Source organism: Aedes aegypti, chromosome 2 (assembly GCF_002204515.2).
Source record: "Aedes aegypti strain LVP_AGWG chromosome 2, AaegL5.0 Primary Assembly, whole genome shotgun sequence".
Lineage (NCBI taxonomy): Eukaryota > Metazoa > Arthropoda > Insecta > Diptera > Culicidae > Aedes > Aedes aegypti.
Genome location: NC_035108.1, coordinates 2,287,604 through 2,308,577, shown reverse-complemented (window position 1 = coordinate 2,308,577; position 20,974 = coordinate 2,287,604). Strand labels below are relative to the sequence as shown.

At 36.5% G+C, this 20,974-nt stretch overlaps 1 protein-coding gene across 1 annotated transcript in view; it reads right to left on the bottom strand.

The window, feature by feature from the left end:
* The window catches only part of LOC5570944, a 49,802-nt gene that overhangs the window by 19,812 nt on the left and 9,016 nt on the right, over positions 1-20,974 (bottom strand). The gene's annotated exons all lie outside the window — the stretch shown is intronic.

Genomic DNA, 20,974 nt, shown 5'->3' with positions numbered 1-20,974 from the left:
GGAATTTTAAGAAAAACGCATACAACGCGTAAACATTTTGAGAACCGATTGAATTGGAGAACTATGAGTGCTGCATTTGATTTATCCTTCCAATAACCATTACCGGGTCTTCGGGACGCCTGCTAAACTTATGGGATCGTACCATCAGTATGTAACTTATGGGAACGTACCAGTATCCGCTCAAGCCCCTATTTCCGCTCACTAAAGTAAAAATTGATTTTTCGTGTCAAAAATCGACATTTTTCGCACGGATATATTCTAGCAATATTGTGAGTGTTTGGTTTGTTGATTGATAGTGTTGAGGAGATTTTGTATTTTTGTTGGTCCGTAAAAATGTATGACAGGTAATGTTTGTATTAGTATGGCAGTAGTATGTCGAATGACCTTAACCACATAGGCTACCACCCACTCAGCTTCTAAAACCCACCACCAGATGTCCGGGAGCATAACATTCGGGCGGCCATGAGGGGTGGCGAAATAAGGGCCAACGTTGATAAGACCCGAATGAAAGGGCAATGACCGGCCAAGCAGGTCAAGAACCTGGAAGGAAAAATCTAAACCACAGATCGTTCCCTTGGTTCACTTACCCGGAGTCTGCTGAAGAAGCAAGTTGGAAAGCATTACCAAAATTTAAAGAGTAGCAAGTCACAAGTGAAGAAGTTTGAGAGGAAGAAGTGAATTAGAAGTGGAAGTCAGGTAACTGCTGAGAACCACTTAATTTCTACTATTGTGGTTTAATATCGCATCTAATCCAATACCAGGACCCCGCCGTTTTTGGTATAGGACCACGAAATTCTATTACCGCCCTACGCCGTCCTAGAGCCCTATTCCTGCTCCCTCGTTATAAGCCGAAGACCGATCCGTCACCAAATCGGTAGCCTAGGACGCGTAGGAGGGTCCCAGCAGGCCGCAGCCGAAGTCCCCAAGCCAACCCGAGAAGAGCGTGGCCAGACGTGGCCGTAGCAGGAGAGCGCCGAAGGCCGATACCAGGTCGTGAGGAAGGAATTTGGTGGTAGCTGCGAGAAGAAGGGGCCCCTAACAAGGAAGACAAAGGTCAGATTAGTCAGTAAGAAAGTGGGAGGAAAGTGTTACAAAGAAGTGGATAGCGAGGAGTAGGTTGAAGCCCAAATAAAACTGTTAGAGCGAAGGCAATAAAGTAGGAGTTTTAAATAGTGTAGTCCTCTGGGTTTTCCTGAATTTCTAGTGCGAAGATTCCCTGTCCGCGGTAAACTTAGGTGAGCGTTCCGACTCTGAGGCAGTTGAGTCGGGAGTCTCTAAGACGCTCCCGATTGGCTGACCGAAAATTACAATATTAACAACTTTCAAATGAAGTCGTCTGACATTATTATCACTTGATAAAATAATTCTTTATATTGAAAACATAAGACCTCGTGACGGTTATTGGGCCACTAGGCATTTGTGTGTGTTCCAATAACCGCTCATGCGAAAAATTGAACAAAATTTTATAGAAATGTCGATTTCTCGACAGTAGAAGATATGGTTTGATCACAGAAAATATCAGCATAAATAACCAAATTAAAAAGTATGCATTTTTTAGTAAGTTCGTCACGAAATCTGTTTACCGTGAGCGGAAATAGGAACACTTAGATTCAATAAAAAATGCAATTAAATATTTTTTACAAAAGTTTTTCGAATTCTTTTTATTTTGCCGCTGATTACCTATACTTGGAGCTACACTGTGACATAAAAATAGTATTGATCGACACAATAGTTATTTTATAATAAACATTTGAACACATAACTTTCCTTAAATGAGCGGAATCTGGTGCACTGGTGGTATTTTGTTTTATGTTTGATCTCTATTTTCCAAGAATTGAGCCGATTTTTCAGGACATTAAGTCCAAGTGACCACCTTCGATCCGATATCAGTCTACCAGTTCATTCAGCACCTTTAAGGACATATAGGAAGGAATCTCTGTCATGACAGTGAAAATGGCTTCCTCACATATAGAGCGCTGCATATGACGTGCCTAACCTCACTTATTTGACAGCTGCTGGTCCTGTTGTTTACGTTTCGGACTTAGTCGTTTTTTTCATCATATTTTCATCTTCGCATTTCTATCACCAGCATGCTGATGGTGACGATTTTCCACGGTAGGAAGATAGAATAATACGATCCGTGGGTATCTGCAGTGGATTTGACCTTTCATCGCAGCAAATTTTCACGAAATTAAGAATGATTCGAAAAAAGTACTAAGTCCAAACTGTAAACAACAGGACCAGTACCTGTCAAAATTGATGCGTGACGTCACAGTGCAGTGGAGTATACAAACACATTTCTGGAAGTCCACATTATTTCTCAAAATATTTCACTTACCTACACTAAGTTCATTCCCAAATTGCTAACGAGACATCAGAACACTATTGCCTCACGATTTCCGTAGTTTTAACACTAGAAGCTGGTGGAAATTTCACGAACCGTGCTAATTTCCAACGCGGACGTTTAACTTTGCTACAATTGTTTACACTTATCCGCCTGCAAACGAAGAACACTTTTCGCCGAATTTTACCACTTCCACTAAACGTAGAACCTCCAACACAGTTTACTTTCACTACTTGTTAATTGAAGAACAATTACTGGTGGATTTCTGATGAAAACAACTTAAAATTTCACCAAACCGTGCTAAAAACAATCACTTGATCACAGCATTTCGCTTTTTTTTATTTTTCTAATTTTACGCCGGCTGCTCGCTTGCAGGGCTGTCAGATACGTTGATGGTTACGTATGACATCAAGCAATCTTATTTAGTCGAAGGGGAAAAGACTCAAATTGAGGTAGCGTTTACTGGCAACAACATCTTATCAATTATAATTTCACTATCACCAACAAATAGGAGAATATTTTTTGTGTACCACTACTTAAACGTATGAAGCTATCAACATTATGAGGACCAACAACTTTTCGGGGAACTGACCTTCGTGGAAACGACATTCGAGAAAAAATAGCACAACCACTTGAATAGTGGATAATCCAAGTAGCATTAGCATTAGTATATAGCAATCAGCACACGGTCGTATGAGCGTATGAGCTATACATTTGGGATTGAACCCTGACTCAGAACAGGCGAGGAGAACGGGGTACTACGTACTGAACCCCTTTTTATTTTTAACCCTCTAACACCCAAATTTTTATTTTCGATCTAAATACCATTTTCAGTTATCTAAAATCGTTCTAAACACGCAATGATTTATTTTTATTCGCACATCTATGAATTTTGGTTTTTGATTTTTATAATTTTTATTTTTGAATATCCCTATCGTTTTTCATTTTTTTTTTCGAAGCCTCTTCTAGTTACTGATTTTTGGCAATAATAAAAATTCAAGTTTTTAAGGTACTTTAAAAAAAAAAATCAATATTTTTCTGAAAATATGTTTATTTTCCATGTAATTAACAGAAAACAGGTTTGAAATTATTTTAATACCACCAAGCTCTTCTTCTGTTATAGGTTAAAGCCTGATTTGCTGCTGAACAGGAATCGCTGAAGAATTTTTTCGCTGATTCCTTGCAGAAATTTTCTACAGCGGCTCCCATTTGAACTGACAGTTCTTTTCAATAGGGTCCTAAACCCCTGTCCCAATTTTAGTGCCAAACGCTTAAGTTTAGGCCAAAAACACATGTTTACTCAATTTTCTAATGTTTTCCGTTGGTTTAAGCCCAAAAAATATTTATTTAGATTTTGTCACATCCTTTGGCTTAAACTCAAATTTTGGGTGTATTTTGTTTTCCGTGTCCCTTACGAAATGTCAGATAGGAACAACCCCAGTGGTCGAACTAAAACCCCTGTGGTGTTTTTGTCGACTAAGCGAACGTCAAACATGATCAAAAGTGTCAAGGTTCATTTATGGACCAAATTTTTAAATTAAAGTTTAAACATGACATAGCCATTATTTGAGGGGGAAAAATTGCTAAAGTAGTTACAGTAACATGCTTTTTCGTGTTATTAAATAAAAACAAGATTTCATTAAAAATTTTAGGACCCAATTGCGTACTGCGATCAGAAAAAAGCGCATTCTTGATCGATTCCTTGCAGAAATTTCCCATGCATCAAGATAGGCCGAGAAATTACTTGTCAGCAGCGAATCAGGCTTAAAGCTAAGTATGCTGTTTTGCTCAAGAAAAGTAAAAATTTCTGCGAAAGAAATGGTCAAGAAATTTTCTACAGCGAGCTCCATTTGAAATGACATTTCTTTTCGACTGCGTACTGCGATCAAAGAAAACTGCTTTTCCTGAGCATTTCTTGCAAGAAATTTCCCACGCATCGAGATAGGCGATTACTTTTCTGTTGAAGTGCATACTTCGCTTGATAGTGGAAAAATATAAAAGGTTCGATTTTTTTACACGTTAAATAAACTCCAGGCATTTGTAGGTTATATAAGAATACAATTTTTCAAACAATTTCCAAATATACAAAAAAGTTTCAAAAGTCAAAAAAAAACTTTTCTCATATGCGTGTTGTGAGTCAAGGTTCAAGCCAAAAAAAAAGTCTTTCTGATTTCCAAGCTACGAAAAAATACATAAAATTCCAAAGTGTACCCCGTCTAAAGGCGGGGTTGGGTATTAGAGGGTTAAGCAAATGTTGAAGCACGTTTTTTGTGATGAATTGGGATTGTCGTAGCCCCTCAAACGTAACTTTGAATTCTCGCGGAACATTACTAAAGGACCTATTTAATATTGAGAGGCTCTCTTTGTTTACTTTCTCTTTCATTAATAACTGAGTCACATTAACTCCTTCTGTTGCGTTTTTTGTACGAAACGCTAGTCAGGGAAATTGACTTTCGATCTATAGTGAAAAACTTCCCAAAATCTTTAGTATTCCACTGTTATAATCGAAAAAGGACGAGAGAGGAGAGAATCTCTCATTTGTACATAGGTCCTTTAGTAATGTTCCGCGAGAAGGCTCGCGAAACATTACTAGAGGACCTATGTACAAATGAAAGGCTCTCTTTGTTTACTTTCTCTCTGATCAATAACTGAGTCACACTAACCTCTTCTGTTGCGTTTTTTGTATGAAACGATAGTCAAGGAAATTGGCTTGTTTAGGGGTATCCTGTTTTTTACATAGTCTGATTCTACGTTAAAAACTGAGCCAGAATCCAAAGTTTCATAATTTTCCGTGCCCTGGAACTATTTTTAAAACACGTTTGAACTTAGTATGGAAATCGCGTTTGAATCACCCCTCGACAAATTTTACTTCGGGACGAGCTGTCATTATGTAAAATGAAATGTCATTCAGTCGACGGAACGAAATCGTTTTAAATCATTTACTAGATCAATATTAAGGCGCAGACAGACGTTCAAGTTAGACTCAGCCACTTGTGTAAAAACATGGCCGCCACAAATCGCCAAGTGGCAATAAGCTAACAGATGTCGTTAGAAGCGTATGCGTCCCGCCACCACCCCGATCACATTTCGTTGACAGCATGACACACAACCGCTCCCACAGTCGACGTGCTCAACGCTAAAAACTATGCACCTTGTTTTCGCGCTGGGTGGATGATGTTCCCTTTTGGATCTAATTTCTCATGTAAAAGTTAATTAAATCCATTGTAATTTTTACCACAAGTTGGCATTTAATTTACTCACAGATTCATGCTAGTATAACACCCTTGAATGATCGTAACTCATGTAAAGTAAATTGGCGTGAAAATATCACAATTGTGTGAATCATTTTCAAAGTGATTGTTTTGATATTTTTGTTCAGTGGGTGGTGGACTGGGTGGTAAGCGAGAAGATGAAGCCACGTGCTTTTACGAACTGTCACTGTACTGCAGCAATTTGCTCCCTAGGTGACACCACGGTAGAATTTACACAGGAATTTTGAATAAATTTGTTCCTGCTTAAACGTCTGTCTGCGATTAAGGTATGAAAGCGCAATAAAATCGTGTTACACTTAGAAAAATGCGCTTTTTCGATACGGTTACAAAAAACCGTGATTTTTTCATCACTAAACAACCCAATTGCCTTTCGATCAGTGGTGAAAAACTTCCCAAAAGCTTTAGTATTCCACTATCATAATCAAAAGAGAGTGAGAGAGGAGAGAATCTCTCATTTGTACAAAGGTCCTTTAGTAATGTTTTGCGAGAATTCTATGTCTCTTTAAATTTATGAAATTTCGCTCTCTGATCTCTCTCTGGCCTGGAATGTGTTCTAGCTCGCATGACTTTCTTAAAGTATGTTTATATATATATTTTGAAATCAGCTTATTGTAGGTTTGCAAAAACTATATTCACGCAGTTTTTAATGTGACTGTGCCTTTGGAGTACTGAACACTTGGAAGTATCACGTTAGTAGCTTCAATCTCTTACCGATAGGTGTTGTTCTCCGCTCTATGAGGCTCAAGTGATAATGATGACTTTTACGACTGACCCACGCATGGTGATTTTTTCAGCCGTAGCCTATTACCTAAGTCAAGACAGGTGGCTAATAAGATGTTTAAAATCATATTCATACGATCAAACCGATCGAAAGCAACGATTCTGATGAATCCACCGATGGTGTCAGCATCTTGGACACTTTCACCAAAGACAAATTAAAGACCCCCATGTCCCTTGCAGTTGCCCAAAATTTAATGGCTCATAAGGTAATCTAGAATGCCGTGAAAAGTGTACTGCGGTCTGTCAAACTTGGGTACCTTTTGTACTACCGAGGGACGAAATGCAGTACTAGAAGTGGTACCCAATCTGAACCCGAGTGGGACGGACCTGCTTTCACTCTATTCATTAATCACTCTATTTGATCAAGTACTCATCCTTGTGTGCATAAGTATTAGGTACACTATCCAGCTTTTTTCGCTAGCTTGCCATAAATTGTAAATCACCCCCTTTTGACAATTCTTGCCAACACTATATTTTTTATAGCTAAATCGTAGCAAGCTAAGTGATAAAAAAATATTGTTGTAATTCGTCAACAGACGTCAGAAGTTTATCTAGTGTTTTCAGGATACCAAATTGGATATAATATTTCCTATTTTTAAATACATTTTTGCTTGTCTTTTTAGGTGGATGAGAGGTGGAAGCTTTTAGTAACTAAGGGCTATGAATTGAAGAACTAATTTCACTCGGAATTTTTCAGTGAATATTATAATTCCTGTTGTAGATGTCACTGGGTGACAGACCTTTACCGTTAGATAACCTGATTTTTTAAGGAGGATGTGGAGGGAATGGAAAACGTTTTTTTTGCAATTTCTCGTCGTAATAGGCTGTCTTTCTTCACGCCAATCTGTCATGAAACGGCCTACACTGAATTATGCAGTGCGGGAATAGTCATTACCTAACTGAAACAAGTGCTGTAATGATTCATTACGCAACTGTTTTGAGTTGCGTTATGAATTATAACACAACAATTTCTCAGAAATTGTAAAATAGTGATGAATGCATTCCGATATAATTTCTGATACCCTCAAATGGTCTTCTACGAAATTGCAAAAAATGTTGCACATAACTCGTTGCAGAACTCGATTTTTACAGCACTCGTCGTAATTATCGTACTCGGCAAGCATCGTCGGATAAATTTACGACTCGTGCTGTAAAAATCATCATTCTGCAACTTGTTCCGTAAACTACTATTATAATCATAATATAAAAGTGAATGAATCATACAAATCCTCATTCCACCTGACACAACTGTTCCATATCTGTGTTGAATTTTAAATTGGCAATTGCAGAATTGATTCGAATGACTGACTATTTTTAAGGACTGCATTTTGACTTAAAACGAATTTTATAATCATTGAATCGAATGTTAATCAACGACAGTCTTTGAGGTGTGTTGTGAACGCCTTAGAATTTTGTTTTGCGTTTGTCATTTGTTTAGTGTGCAGTCATTGATCTAACATTATTGAAAAACGGTACATTGGAGAACAAGTATGGTTGACAACTACATATTAAAAATATTCATTGCAACGTTTTCGTAAGACCAAATTTGTATTACTGGTACTTAGACTAAGCGGACTGATAATGTATATTAAAATCCACGGTTGCCCTACAGCTGAAAGGTATGTGGTATTGTCATACATTTATTGTTTCCTTGTTTTTATATGGATTCCAACCTAAAACAGTAAATAAGAAATAAGTTATTAAGAATAATTGACCTTACATGAATAAAATTTTTCTAGGGAACAGGCAAAACAAACGTGAAAAATTTTGACAGTTTAGTCAACAAGCTTAAATCACCGCCCACTATGATCCAACTATAAAAAGTGTGAGCAAGAGATGACAAAATCGATTCACCCTTAGTTATTTTATAGCTATCGTAAAAAGCTGGATTGTTGAAACAAACATAATTCTTTAATATTATTCAGACTATTGAAAAATATGCTGCAATATAAAAAAAACAACAAAAATATATTTCTTATCTCTGAGATTATGGTACTTTCTCAACATAATTTCACAAGCAACATAACCATTGTTGGTGACAGCACGCCAGTAATAAGAACGTCCAAGTTTTTAATGACAAAAGGGACTCATGCTGTTTTCCGCCTCTTCCAAATTTCAGTTGAATTTTCCTGACTTGGTTTTTCTCATAGTTTTGTAGGGTAACCCGGTGTAATACGCCCTCTTTGTTTTCACGGGATTGAGACTTCTTTTACAAGCAAATATGATCACATATCTTGAATATTCGCGAAAAAATGATGTTGCGCATATATGTGTTTTGAGAAGTATAAACAATCAATAGAAATTCTAAAAATATCGAAAATCAGGTTTTTGGTATGAAATTTTGCTTCTGGGGATTTTTTTTTATTACCGTACGGGTTTGGGCCGAAGGGTCTCAGATTTTCATGAAACTTTTTCCACAGGCAGGGCTCATGGATATATGAATAAATCAGGTGGAAATTTTTTGTTTTCCCTTGACACTACTTACTTTAAAAAATCATAACTCAAGAACGAAGCATCGTAGAAACAAAGTTTTTATATAAAAATTTAAGCAAATTTTCTCAAAAATCCAAAAAAAAAATATGAACTGGAGAAAGTTTTCCACAAAATTTTCCACCGTTGGGAAAATTCTTAAAGAAAAGCCGGAAAAACTATGCCCGAACTCGTGGAAAATTTTCAAAAAAATATTTTCGAGAAGGTAATTTTATAAGCCTTAATCACTGAAATTTTTGGAATGCACTTATTTTTCGTTTTTGAGTTATGGCCAATTTTGTGAAAAATGTCCAGATGTGTCATATAAGACTTTTCTTTGAAAAATCATAACTCAAGAACGAAACATTGTAGAAACAAAGTTTTTGTATGAAAATTTAAGCAAATTTTCTCAGAAATCCAAAAAAAATATGAACTGGAAAAAGTTTTCCACAAAATTTTCCACCGTTAGGGAAATTCATAAAGAAAAGCTGGAAAATCTATGCCCGAACCCGCGGAAATTTTAAAAAAAAATATTTTTAAGAAAGAAACTTTATAAACTTCAATTCTGGTAACTTTTAGGATGTAATTTTCTTTAGTTCCTGATCTATGGTCAATTTTGTAAAAAATGCAAAGATTTGTTTTCAAAGAAAAGGCTAATATGGTCATTTTTCACAAAATTGACCATAACTCAGGAACAAAAAAAAGTACATCCTAAAAGTTACTAGAATTGAAGTTTATAAAGTTTCCTTCTCAAAAATATTTTAATAAAAAATTTCCGCGAGTTCGGGCATAGATTTTCCAGCTTTTCTTTATGAATGTCCCTAACGGTGGAAAATTTTGTGGAAAACTTTTTCCAGTTCATATTTTTTTTGGATTTCTGAGAAAATTTGCTTAAATTTTCATATAAAAACTTTGTTTCTACAATGTTTTGTTCTTGAGTTATGATTTTTCAAAGAAAAGTCTTATATGGCACATCTGGACATTTTTCACAAAATTGGCCATAATTCAAAAACGGAAAATAAGTGCATTCCAGAAATTTCAGTGATTAAAGCTTATAAAATTACCTTCTCGAAAATATTTTTTTGAAAATTTTCCACGAGTTCGGGCATAGTTTTTCCGGCTTTTCTTTACGAATTTTCCCAACGGTGGAAAATTTTGTGGAAAACTTTTTCCAGTTCATATTTTTTTTTTGATTTTTGAGAAAATTTGCTTAAATTTTTATATAAAAACTTTGTTTCTACGATGCTTCGTTCTTGAGTTATGATTTTTCAAAGTAAGTAGTGTCAAGGGAAAACAAAAAATTTCCACCTGAGTTTTCCGGAAAAATAGGCGACCCTGAATTTTTCTCAATTTTTTTTTTATTCATATATCCATGAGCCCTGCCTGTGGAAAAAGTTTCATGAAAATCTGAGACCCTTCGGCCCAATTTGTACGATAATAAAAAAAAATCCTCATAAGCAAGCCTCAGTGTGAATGAAACCAATTCTATAATATTGTATTTATTACAAAAACTTTTACCGGAAGACGAATGCTAATGGACTCTTTTAAGCTTGGCAGGTGGTGGAATTCTCCTTGGAAACATTTCTACAACGCTGTAGACCTTTTTTTCTATGGGAGGGGCATATTGCCCGGGTTGTTTTGAAACGTAAACATTGGAACCATTTAAAAAAACATCTTTTGCACTTTTTTGAAGCAACCTGGAAAGAGAAAGTTGCGTGCAGAACATGACCAACTAAATGAGAAACACGTTGACATAAAAAACATTATAAGTGATGCATTTGCTACTGCGATAGAGCAGTATTTTCTTAAGGAGGGGCATATTACACATTTTTATCTTACATTTCATCTATTTGTAGTGGTATTTTAACATTATTCTGGCAAATTGAACCATCTTGAAGTATTTTGATTGTTTTGGCCCCACGGTGTCTGCGAACCATAATTCAAAGCCGAGAAAAACGTATCGTACTAAAAATACGTCAAAATAAATGCACCCTGTAATCAATCGTATATAAAACTTAAAATGTCACTAGAGTACACTGAAAACATTTTTCATGTTCGATCAACATGTTTCTTATGTAACTAATTGTAACTAAGATGGTGCAAAACGAGTCGCTTTTGACAATTCGAATTCATATGTGAAACGCGTTAATTTACAAACATTCCAAAACATGGTTGGTGAATTTATCACCGATTTCTCAAAGTATTGATACCAGGTATCCATTCTGAGCGCATGATTTCCCAAAAATGAACATGTTAATCAACATGTCAAGCGCCTAATAAAAAAGTGAATCCTTGTCATGATAGGCTAATTAGTTCCACTAGTGATGGATATCACAATTGTAAAACACGTAACAAAGTATGTATCAAAGATTTCGGTATCGAAACAACGTCAATCCTTAACAGAATTACAGATTTAACACGTTATTGCACCTTGCCAGTCGACACGACAGATTCACGTTAAATAGAATTTGGATCGAACGTGTGGACTATTTTAAGTATAATACTTTGATGAACTTGTTTATACTTATATCTGAAAACAGCTGACCTAATAAGGTGTCAAATCCATACAGTGTTGCCAGGGTTTCTGTTACGTGAGCCGAAAAACACTCCACTGCGATTTTTTGCCCGAATTACTCTATTGGCAAAGCGATGTAATGAGAAGAAATGATTAGTTTGATGCCGACTGAGGAGAGTTACAAAGAACTCCACATCCTCTCATAGACATCACTGGAAGTGGATGCTGCTAGTAGGAAGTTTGGCAATAACCAAATAAAAATAATGATTATTAGAGTAAGGTGGGCAAAACTTCGACCTTAGTAGAATAATCAATATTTGCAGAAAAACTATAGCCGTTGAAATGAAATAAATACCACACAGTGAACGTTCATATATTGGCATACATATTTGCTGAATATTGCTGTACAAACTTGTGTCAAAATATTTATCAAATTTTAGTTATAACACTTCTAAAATTGATTGTCTTAAACGAACTTAACATACCTTTCCAAATCTCATTCCATTTCCTTAATATTAGGAGTGAAACTCCCTTACTTGAATAGCATTCGAACCACCATGACATATATAACATTTGTTTTGAATTGAGCTAGGAACCTTAAAATGAATCTCTTGCACCACTCGAACTTTTGCCCCACTTTACTCTACTGTGGACGCAATTCAAAATATGGCTGAACAACTCATGACGTAAGTGATGGGGGACACAAAAACGTGTTCCTGAAGATGTGTTGAACAAAAAATGTAATTTATAAAAGCGATGACACTGTGATCGACATTTCCCGAATAAGACACTAACACACAGTGGGCGAATGCCCAAAATTGTGAACTTTTTTCTATAACGTGATGATACGAGCGCCTATCGGTATGGTGTCTCCGGATGAAAATTTTCAAATAATATGTGCATCGGATGACCAGAACATTTAGTTCGGAATCCCACTACAGGTGGTGCTGCAATTTTCAACTTTTTATTTGAAGATGCTCAAACTTGCAAATGCGCCTTGGACAAACTTGCTAATTAATGGAATCAACACAACTTTGTTGAACACACCAACGCTCTATCTGGTCACCCTACCGAAATACAAAGACATTTCATAAAATACCTAATTTTTATTATTATTTTAATGTTTTTCAAATTTTCGATGACAATATTCTACAAAATGATGTAAATAGTCAAAATACAACATTTTTTCACGATTGTGAAACAATCTGATTTTCTAGGCATTTTAGAATCCCATAATGTTCAAGAAAAAGATGGTTTTCCATTTTCGCATCTTCTTCTTCTTTTTGGCAATAACATCTCACTGGGACCGAGCCTGCTTCTCAGCTTAGTGTTCCTATGAGCACTTCCACAGTTATTAACTGAGAGCTTTCTTTGCCAAAGTTGCCATTTCGCAATCGTATATCGTGTGGCAGGTACGATCATACTTTATGCCCAGGCAAGTCAAGGAAATTTCCATTACGAAATGATCCTGGACCGACCGGGATTCGAACCCAGATACCTTCAGCATGGCTTTGCTTTGTAGCCGCGGACTTTAACCACTCGGCTAAGGAAGGCCCTTTTCAATTTTCACATATTTTTATACAATACTGTAGGTATATACAAAATCGAAAATAGAATAAATGAATAGAAATAATGTTATTTCGGTGTTCAAATGATCTTACTCACTCTCAAAGCATGTTTGTAACATCAACAGAACCACAACCTTGTTATTGTCTTTATTATATTCAATGATGGCCGGAAAAAATATCACTCAATTAATATCGACTCATGAATTCTGGAAATTTTTGAGGAAGTTCAAAAAACATGGAATAGCTCTTCATAAATTAGTCCAGACATCAATAAATAAGCACAATTCATCACCTGTATTTTAACAGTTCAATTCTTCAGAAAAAAGGACATTTAAAAAATTGTAATAAAGGAACGTATTTCTGTTTAATATTTTGAGGAGTGAGATTAATGAATTGAGTATGAGCAAATTCTCTTCACCTGAAATAGTATTATAAGTACAGCGTCATATGATTTAAATAGTTAAATGGAATACTTTTTTTTAAAGACAATGCATTGCAATGGTGTTCTAAATGGTATGAAGAATCAGATGCGTCATATTAAAGGTAAAAAGAGTGGACCATGATATTCAAGCTTTTTAGTTTGGATATGCATGGATGGTGAAACCATTAGAATATGCAACTGATTGTAATGTAATGGGTTCAAACTCCCAGGGAGGTTTTATCTGCATCTATGTGCCTTCATGGTAACAACAAAGCTATGAAAAAAGCTAATTTTTTTTGTAAGAATTTGACAATATTTTTGTCTGTTTCCGTTTTACAACCCTATTCAATTCAACAAAATCGTGTATTTTGACTATTTGCATCATTTTGTTAAACAATAAAATTACCGTAAAAACTGCAAATGTTTAAAATATTGGAATCACACGATATTTTGAGGACTTTTCATGAAATTTGTTTTTATTTCGGTAGGGTGATCAGATGGAGAGTTGAAAATTTTCACCCGAAGACACCATACCAATTGAAGTACGTTTAAACATATTTTTTTTGCGAGTGTGTACGTTTGGTCAACGTTTAAGCTTTTTAATGTATTTGGCATGCTGCGATTGAACTCATGGTCTTTTGTTTAGCAAGCAGGAGCGGTAGCTATTAGACCATCGACCCCGTCTGGATAGTGGAAAATCTAAGTAAATGATTTAATTCAATTTTAATCTCTTCGAGTGCTTTATCATCACTTCAAAGCTCTTTTTATGATAGTAACAATATTCAAAGAGGTGACATTCTTAGATATTTTTCAGAGAAGAATTAACACCGCTTACGAAATGTTTCTTCCTTGAATGAAAAAAAAAACGAAAAATCGAAAGCTCGAAGCGTACGCTTAACAATGATCAAAGGTATTTTAACGGATGCAGAAAGTCATCTGTACGATTAAGACAACGCAGTAGGCCTGGCCGCTCTGATGCTTGTGTCATATATGTTAGCATAAATATTGGTATGGTAACTAATTGTTTTCTAGGAGATGATTTGATTAAGATAAGACATCTCAATTGAATTGTGCGTTCATTTAGCTACCGCCTTCTATGTCTTCTTAGCTAACGATGAGACAACTCACATCACAGCCACCTTCGTGCACATAATTTCAATGCACATCCATTAATCAAGCTAATTGCATTTTATGGTAAACTCATAAATTGCAAATTTCTCTTTAAAAATCCATCATCCTTTGCCGTCACTCGATTACTTACGCTCGGGGAGCATCAGCTTCTGCATTGCACCGCCTGCTTAGAGACACCAACCAGATTTGCAAGCCTACCCATCCCATCCATCCCGGTTGTCTAATCTAATCAGTCTATCATATTAATTGGCTGTGATTAAAAATTAATTGCCCCATGTCATTCGCCTTCCGAAGAAGTCATTGCCTCTGTTTGCGTTCCTTGGGTTGATTTTTTTTGCACATTTTACTCCATGCAGATAGACCATCTTGAGTTGAGAAGTTAACTTCAATTGAAAGTAGATTCAGAATTTATACGATTCCCCACATCCATCTAGTGGCCTGCGAGATTGATACCGCCAAGACAGCGCCGGGGGAGCGAAAGTGAAACAAGATCGAAGAGTGCTGATGCCGCTGCACAGCCTCCTACGATCCTGCGTCGCGTCCTTCATAGAAGGACGAGTGGCGAGTGATTAATTTTGTTTTCACTCAAAATTGATTGCTTCCGATTCGGATCACACACGCTTGAAATATTTCACACAAAAGTTGATCCCAAAATTCAAACACAGAAGAGATCCAAAGTTTTTTGTTTTACGAAATGATTGTCTTGATTGGATATGTGGTAGAGCTGCTATCATCAAAGTGGTCCATAACTGCACGTGAACCGTAACTGAGTGGGCATGGTAATATGTTGTTAATAAAATGTTGATAATAGCTCTGTTCAGTTTTACGAAATTAGGATGATAAAGTTGCCCAACACAGTAAATCTTGATATAAGAAATAAATTTTATATTTGAAATGATGCTTATAAATAAATTCAAAAAAAGAGTGTTCAGCTAGAACAAGACCTTGTACCGTTTTGTATGAACACTTCTAACCGTGTAGGCGTTCTCGGAAAAGCCGTCATGTTTGCTATCCTCCCGGATCAAGGATTGGAGTTGAGCCGTATTAAATGTGCCTACCATTACATATCACGGCCAGCCAGCAGTCGTTTGGATTGGAGATTGATTAGGGGCATCATCCACCGAAGGGAGCTGTTTGCTCGCTGGGCCCTCGACAACGGACGGGAGCTGAAAGCTAATCAACTCGGGACTCGCTCGGATGATGATAAATATTTCATGACGGAGATGGATAATTGAATCAATAATATTCTTAGTTCGAACGGACGACGGCTTTAATTACTCCGACCAGGCTCTAGTCTAGTCCGTTTCATCCGGCGGGAATGAGGGCAGTGCATAATTTCTAAATTATAGCAAAATTTGCATATGATGAAGTCGTCTGAGGGATCGCCGTTCTGGAGCAAAATTGACTCGTTTGTGGGGATGTTTTTATCAACTCCCGTCCAAGTAGGGTTAATTGCGTCATAGAGATGACAAACAGCCCTGGTCGATTGATCTGCCAATTACGTTGCGTAACGGTTCGATGTTTGAGTTGAGGCTCGCCTAGCCTGTGTCCATTTTGAGCTCTAAGAGCCTTTAATGTGATGGATCAGTGTGCCTTTTTAACGAGCTTGATTCGAGCATCCTCCTCGGTTCATTGTTCGGTTAAGGGTGAAAGCAATTATCTGTTCATTGTAAAAAATTGCCGCGCGTTGGTAAAACTCCTACATTATTCAGCATTTGATGGGGATTGCACAACGAAAAATCGAGAGACGTGAATGACGCTTGAATGAGCCAAAACGAGAGGGGAATTTAATTTTATTTAACATTTTAAACGCTCTTGTAAAAGGGATAAGTGTCCTATTCTCGGTTCGTTTGAGTCTTTTCGACATGACGGTTTTTTGAAAGCTTCGGGATATAAACTTGGCAACAAACACCAGAGGGTTCGAGTAACTGACATTTAAGAAAACTATAAGTAGTAGTCGGAATTGCGATGAGACTCCTCAACAGGATTGAATCGTATTCAACAGATCGCCAACAAATAGTAAGATTTTAGGAAAAATGTCTAAACCTGTCCATGTTACAAGACGGGGTTGGAGGTCTAATGGCTACCGCTTCTACTTCCTATGCAGAAGGTCATGAGATCAATCCCAGGCCCGTCCGTATCCTCGTACTTTGTAGTTGTATCTTTCACATGTTCTCTCTTCCACTCTCATTCTGTGAGTGTGATAGATAGTAACGCTAGAACCAGAGACGAACAAGAAACCGTTTCCCTACGCTTTCACTTTATCATAATTATAGCACGCCTTTCCTTACGCCTGGTACATAGGCAGCCTGCTAACCAAAGAGCATGCTCTCTGCCATGCCTTTCCCCCAACTCATACACTTCCACATGAACTGGCGTAGACGCAGTGGTATATACGGTCTACGTGGAAGCCAGTTGCATCATTTATTCCTTCCCCTTTCCCTCATTGGTTTGCATTCTGACGTGGCAGGCGCCATTGTTGCCTAAAAATAGAAGATCACCAGCACTTGTACACTGAGGGTGTCTGTTAGTCCCAAGCAGTCATTCGGTTCGTTCCTTGTGTAAGTGCAGCTGATCTGGCGATAGTGCAGTAGCAACCACGGGCGGCCAATCAAGCTCAAGCTCAAGCGATTACGGATTAGTCAAGTTAGTAAGCCAATCAAGACTTCTTCAGGAATCCGCCAAAAAGCAATTCCAAATGAATGTTTTTTTTTGTGTCATTGGGAAACCCCTTAAATCTTCAAAGAAATTTCCTAAAAATCGTCGAATGTCATTGATAGAATCCACTAAAAATCTTATTTATAAAGCACTAATTCTTTTCAGTGGTTTTCCAAAGAATTCTCAAGAAACTGATTAATAATCGCCTCGATTCCATTCAGCATTCATTAAAAGATGCCATAAAAAATGTGAATTAATAAATAAATGAAATTAATAAAGCTTCTCATCAAGACACTTGCCAGCAATCCCAAAGTACTCTTCTAAACACTTTCCAAGAATCTTAATCTTCTTTAAAGCTCCTTGGAATGTGCTTAACATTTTAGCCGAAAATTCACAGTCCATTTCAAAATAAATCGGTAACAATTGTGGATTAATCTGCCACAGATATCTTCTTGAAACCATAGATTTTTTGGCTGAAAATATACCAGAAACCGTTCTCTATTTCTCAAGCACTCACTCGTGCATCCCTTGGAAAAAAATTCTAATACTTTTTCCCGGTGTGTCCTACAATTTCCCGTATTTCTCCTGGTCATTTGTAATTCTCAGGATTTTCACGCTTCTCCCGGACAAATGGATACTCTGCAAAACTTGCACGAAATCCGTTGCATGGGTAGAAAATCATCTTACAGAAGAAAGCTGTTCAATTGAAAAAGTATTATTTATTGGTGAGCTCGTTTGATTATTGAATTTCTAACGAGTACAATATGACAATATTTTTATCTTGGCAGCGGTGCACTTTTTTTTGCTATGAATGTCGCGAAAGCTTATATTCATGTTTTACAATATACGAAAGATACAACAAATGGAAAAAATCCTCCACGCCAATGTGAATCGTAGGAGTGCACCTGTGTCATATTGCGATATTTCGATATGTGCGAATGATGTTAGTCCACTGTGAGCTTTATGAAACAAATTTTATGTATTGTTTTCAAAAACTAAGTTTTCAAGACAAACTTTTGAAAAGGGCCTATGGCGAAGTAATGAGTTTTTATTAATGACGCATATAGGCGTCTTATGCGATAAGCGCTGCGAAAATCATCATAAATCATGCATACTATTTAAAAACGACGTATCTAACACTCGGAAGGATTCGAGAAAAATGCGATGCAGTATATTGTACAGCATTATAAATCTGTTTAAAATGTTTTGCACTTTTTTCATTGCTGTATCTACTATAAGTTGAAAGAAAAACACTGTTTCTAACCACTACTAAGCAATGCTGATTTGTATTGAATAATTAATTACTGAAATATTGATACAATTAACAAATAAACACTTTTGCTTTGTGCTTGTCACATACACCATGATGATTCGTCAATATCGTACCTTGATTATTACATGCACCTTGCTTGGTGCGTCGGTTTGACAGTATGTTTTGCACTTGCGTTACATCAGATACACCGGTATTCGTTTTGAAGTTGAACATACGCCGGTTTGTAAATTCCCATGAAAACTAAAACAAGTTAGTTAATACGTTAGTTGCTATGTTCTACTACAATGAATATTGGTTTTCGAGTGTTCCCAATTTCAACTCGACTAACAGGAGCACCGGACGGAATCGTAAGTAGATGGAAAACTAACATTTGTGAGAAATATTGCCTTGTTCCAAACAAGGGGAAGACAGCTTTGCTCTGAGCGGGCTATGCGCATCGAGCAACTTTTGAGTTACTCACAGGCTTTGCAGAATTCGTTCTCATTTGAGTATGAAGCACGATCAAAGCAAGCAAAGAAAAACATTCCATCTGTTGCGGTCCACGATCGTCATTGTATCGCAGGGTGTAACAAGTCTGATAAATGGAAGCAGCGAGCGAGAGCCCCAAAGAGAGACCGATGATAAAATCCAATTTTCTCGCTTGTTTACCGTTGGGGATAGGTGTTTTTCTCTACTGGCACGATAAACAATCCACGAACTTCCAATAGCAATAGTGTCCCCCAGGCTTGGAGCACGTTTTAAGGGTTTTATCATGCACTACTATCCTCCCAATCTGATCAAAGTTGTAGCAGTATACGATAAACAGTCTCTCATAATGTGCAGCATGTTATGATAGTTACAGAGAGCGATACGTGAGCGATTCTCTCAATTTTCTCAGGATTCAATCCCTGGTTACTCACATTTACTCAGAAATCAGCGAAGCAGTTAATGTACCGTAATTCGGGGGCAAATTGATTACTTTTTCACAACTTTTTGTCATAATTTCCTTCGGAATTCAAAAATTGTCAAATTTATTTCGGTTAAAACTTCAGTGATCTTTATCAGTTTATGTAATCTATTTTAAGAAAATAAAATTTAACATTTCATAAAATTGGTTTAAATATCAAAAATTGAAATTAACACATTGGGGCGAAATTGATCACTATATAATAAAGCATATTCTAGAACGTAAAATTTCCCTATCTACTAAATTTGGGTCTCCTGAATCTGAAAATGATGTCAAAATTCTTACAACTCTTGTATATCATCATTTTATTGCAAAATTAAACTTTGTAAATCTGCATAATACGCCTAAATGTATGCAATTTCCCTTGAAATAAGCACGTTATTCAACAAAAAACGGTTTCACGAGCAAAAAAACTATTCTTATAATGCTGTACGATTTCAAAAATGAGTTCAGAAGTTCACACTGAAGCTAACACAACATTTTTAGCACTCAAAGTTTACATGCATGCTTAGCACAAGTGGATTGTTTAGTACCGACATTTCCAACAGTATTGTTAACACCTTCAAAAACTGTGAATTTTTCTATGCAAAACTGATCTTAATAAAAATGAAATAGTTTATAACCATCATTAGACATACATAAACAAGAAAACATGGAATGTCTATGATGGCAAAGAAGTACTAAGCACCCTTGAAAGGAAATGCTATTTGGTACCGACCTGATCAAATTTACCCCAGTGATCAATTTGCCCCCGGATTACGGTACCAAAAAAACTTTCAGATTTGTGACAATCATGCATCTGGTTTGTGTGGTGGTGGTGTGGTAGAGAAGGTTAGTGATTTTCTAGGATTTCATAAGTGCACTATGAATCAAATATCGTTACCAATAAAGCGTTATTTTTTGTTAAAAATTTCGAGAGATGGGAAAAAATGATATTTTTTCCAAATACAGGTCGGACTCGGTTATCCGGGATTCGATTATCCGGAATTTTAGACTCGATTATCCGAAATTTGCTTTTTGGTGTTCTTGTTTTTCAATTTTTATGCATAAATCTGAGATAATTTGGTATTAAAATATACAATATGAATGATTTTGCAGTTTTGAACGTTTTTAAGAAATGGGGGTTTAAAACATGCTTTTTGTGTATGCTGATTAAAATTTTTTTTTCTTATAAAGACCCCTACTGTTCCTAGAAATGATTTCTGGCTACGCCACCACATCACATAAATAAAATAATGAAAAAAAGATAATATTTAAGTTCTTTTATTGAAGATTTCAATTTTTTTTTCTTAGTGGTTTGATTATCCGGAGTGAAACAAAAATCGATACTCCGGATAATCGAGTCCGACGTGTACCAATTAATTATATACAGTACTGACCCGATTTTGTCTGCCCCCGATTTTGTCTACCCCCGATTTTGTCAGCTTTTGGACCCGATTTTGTCAGCCTCAAAAAATGTGTTGTCAATTTTGTCAAAAAATTGTTATCGTTATGTTTTACAACGTTTACATTAAAATTGATGATGATGTTTGATGTCATACACCCATGGGCGTAGCCAGAGGGGGCAATGACAATGCCTTTTATTAAGTGTTAAAAA